This window comes from Chrysochloris asiatica, unplaced genomic scaffold (assembly GCF_000296735.1).
Source record: "Chrysochloris asiatica unplaced genomic scaffold, ChrAsi1.0 scaffold00189, whole genome shotgun sequence".
Classification (NCBI taxonomy): domain Eukaryota; kingdom Metazoa; phylum Chordata; class Mammalia; order Afrosoricida; family Chrysochloridae; genus Chrysochloris; species Chrysochloris asiatica.
The window spans coordinates 5578806-5582698 of record NW_006408707.1 but is presented as its reverse complement, the minus strand read 5'-3'; the positions used below and the strand labels follow the sequence as shown (position 1 = coordinate 5582698).

Below are 3893 nucleotides of genomic sequence, written 5' to 3'. Positions count from 1 at the left end.
AATTAGAATGGAGCATGTAGGAATATGATTACTTGACTTGTGACAAAAGAGGAAGGAGATTTAGTTTCCCTAAAGACTGACTGTCTTGTCTTTTCCTTCATCATTCTCCCAATATTTTGCCCCCAAAGAGACATGTTATCTTTTATTTTTTAATTTTTCTTGAGGTTATTTGGGTGCAAAGTGTTTTTCATTTATTCCTTGCAATGACTCAGGTACGTTTCTAATTCTTACACAGAATTTCCTCACTTACTCTTTTTTTTTTTTTGGTATTACTTGACTTTATTTTACACTAGGTTAGTGGGCACAAGCAAGTCTCCTTAATAAAGTTGACAAATCAGCTTCACTCAGAACATTTTTAATAACGCACATTAAAAAAAAAAAAGTATTCATCTTACAAATTGTTCTGCAATCCAAATATACAATAGCTTGGAAAACAACGGTTAGAAAACAAAAGCCAATGTAAACAAACAGACAGATTAAAACAACTAGAGCAGTACAGTTGGATACGGTTCTGATGTTACAGTTTCCTTACTCCGTCATCAATGTCCGAAATCTGTTCCTTTAGTTGACTCCACTGCTCGGGATTTAGAGAAATACCTTTTCTTCCTGATGTCATTTCACCTTCCTGATCCGTCCAATATTCTTTAATATCAATTAGGACTTTCCCTTTAAAGTCCCGAACACTGGCATACCTCATTTTACCAATCTGAAACATATTATCATTTTGGCGGCTGCTGCTCTGCTTACAGGACGATAAAGCTCTTGAAGTTTCACCAGTTTTTTGCTTCTTCACAGGTTTTTCTGGAACAACTTGCTTTTTCCTCTTCAACTTTTTGTCAACTTCACTATTAGAATCACTGCCAGATGAACTTGAAGAAAAAAGTTCCTTTGATTTAGGCATTGTTCCGCTCCTGCAACTGAACAGACTCCTGCTCGCTCCTCATTTACTCTTTAGATTAGTAATCATAGGGGTATGGAATTATTTTTTCTATTTTTCCATTGTATAAAGACGTAACCAGTACTCTTCCTCATGTTAATCACTATTGCCAAGCATAAAATAATCTAAGATTTGATAGTTTTTGTTTTCAGTCTTTTTTCATAAGTCCATTGTATCAGCGGTGTTTCATTTTTTCAGACGTGTTGATTACTGATTCTCTAGTAACCTTCTAAAGTTTTCTAAATTTCCTTAAAAACATATTGGTGTCATTTGTTTTTGTATGCAAAGAACTGATTAACACCTCATGAAATATTACCAAAAACAAACAAATAAACACACTGTCATCAAGATGATTCCTAATTATAATGTTTTTGTGTAGAGTTCCAAGACTGGGAGTAGAAAGCTACATCTATCTCCCATGGAGCTTTGTTTTTCTTATTGTTAATTGCCCTAGATTTGGTTCTGACTCATAACAACACTGTATAGTTTTTCTGGAGTCCTGGTTTTGTGCTGTAGGTTAATACGCTGGACTGCAAAGTTGGTTTGAACTGCAAGGTCATCAGTTCAAGCTCACCAGTCGCTCCTTGGAAACCCTATACAAGCTCACTATGGGTTGGGACCAACTCTATAGTATTCAATGACAATAGCAGCATAGTGTTTCTGAGGCTTTAAATCTTCAAGGGATCAGAAAGCCTCTTCTTTCTCCCACAGAGCAGCTGGCAGGTTTACATTGTGGATCTTGTGGTTCACAGTCCAGTACTTATCCTATGAAACAGCTGGTGAAAATTATGTAATATCAATAAAGATTCTAATAAGCCTAAAATCCATTGTCATGGAATCAATTCTGACTCAAAGCAAATCTGAAAGAGAGAGAAGAACTGACCCATCTTGTTTCCAAGGTTGTAAATCTTCAAGGATCAGACTGCCACATGTTTATTCTGTGGTGTGACTGGTGAATTTGAACCACTGACCTTTCTATTTGAGAGATATAAGAAAGTGGTAGTGCAGTGGTTATGAATCAGGCTGCGAATCACAAGGTCAGCAGTTCAAAACTACCAGCTGCTCCGTGGGAAGAAGATGAGGCTTTTTGCTCCAGTAAAGATTTACAGCCTCAGAAACCCTGTTCAGGGTCGCTATGGGTTGGAACCAACTCGATGGCACTTAACAACAACAACAATTAATAAATATTGAAGAGTTCTTGAAAAGATAGGAGTATATTTGCTCACCATCAATAATCTTATATCCAGGGTGCAAGATGATACAAAAAGACAGTGAGGATGTGATTAGGCTTAAACCTTCTTCATGATTAAACATTTTTGCCATAGTGGTTTTTATTTTATCAAAATACTTTATTAAACAGTTGCTATGAATTTTGTTTTTCTTCTTCCTGGAAGTCAAAGACGATCAAATAACTAACCATTTTTATTTAAGAGATAATTAGAAGGAAAGTGAAGAAAATCCAGGCAGAGCACAGATACAGTAATGAATCATGTTAACCACAAACCTCAAAATGTCAAGTCTTTGATGAAAATTGCCAGATAAAGATAATTAGCAACATTTCTCTTTGTTTGATTTTTCTTTTTGTCTGGAAGAGAGCATATTTTTCATATCATTTTCTTTCTTTGTGGAGAACAACTTTCAATTTCTTAGCATATTTTGTGGTATTTGTTTTTCTCTTAATATTCTTTCTCACTGAAATCAAATATCACAATATTCCCATATTCATTTGTGGGACCCCACAAAATTAAGTTTCAAAACATTAACAACTATTTAATTGAAATTATATCAACATTTATATCTTTGATAGACCTAGATGTTACTACTGTAATAAAATTGCCTCTATTATTTTCTTAATTATTTTTCCTTCCTTCCTTTCTTTGTTTTTAAGCTACTGGCCACTTCTTTTTTCCCCCAAATTTCTGACTCACTGTTGAACTTAGATATGTCAAAACTACAGGATAGTCTGGGCTTTGTCTTTGTAAGATACTTATACATATTTATTAACTTTGACATTTAACAGCAAAGTACATTTCCAATTTCAATCACACCCTGAATCCAGTATTCTGGCTATGAGCTAAACTATTAAAATAGCCTAATTTTCCATATATATCTTTCTAACATTTCAAATGTTGAGTAAGAAATGATTCAGGGATAATATGTTTTTCTGTCTGTGCAGTTTGTCATACTGTGCATTCAACCAGTATTCTAAACAACAGCAGGTTTCAGCAGAGATTCTGGACTAAGACAGATTAGGAAGAGGAGAGGGAGACCACTTCTGAATGGTAGGTTTATTTGTTGGTTGGTTGGTTATGTGCGGTAGAGTCAGTTCTAACTCATAGTGAGCCTCTATAGGGTTTCTGAGGTTGTAAATCTCTAAGGAAGCAGGAAGCCTTATCTTTCTCCCATGGAATGACTGGTAGCTTCTAACTGCTGATCTTGAGGTAGCAGCCCAACTTGTAACCAATATGTTAGCAGAGCTTAACAACTGAAAATCTTATAAATAGCAGCACACTATTGTCTGATGCAGTGTATAAAGATGAATTTGTCAGGTTGGAAGGCAATCAAAATATGACTGGAGAAGACTGCCTCCTCAAAGTAGAATTGGCTTTAATCATGTGGATGGAATAAATTTGCTTCTAGGAAACGCTGAAAATGAGAAGAAACAATTTCAAACATCCATAAATAATTAGAATATGCAATTTGTTCAGTATGAAACTAGCAAAATTGGAAGTCATCAAAGAAGAAATGGAACACATAAACATTGGTATTTTAAGCATTATTGAAATAAAATGGACTGATATTGGTCATTTTCAATCAGCCAGGCCTGTGGTTTATAAGACTACAAATGACAAAATGAAGAGTAGTGGCATCATATTAGCATCATAAAAGAGCATTTCAAAACCTACCTTGAAATACAATGTCTGTGAAAGGAAAATATCCATATGCCTACAAGGAA

General features: G+C 34.9%; 1 pseudogene; it reads right to left on the bottom strand.

Moving 5' to 3' along the window:
* Window positions 1-517: 517 nt before the first annotated feature.
* LOC102837901 lies at window positions 518-901 on the bottom strand (annotated as a pseudogene).
* Between the last annotated feature and the right edge of the window lie 2992 nt (window positions 902-3893).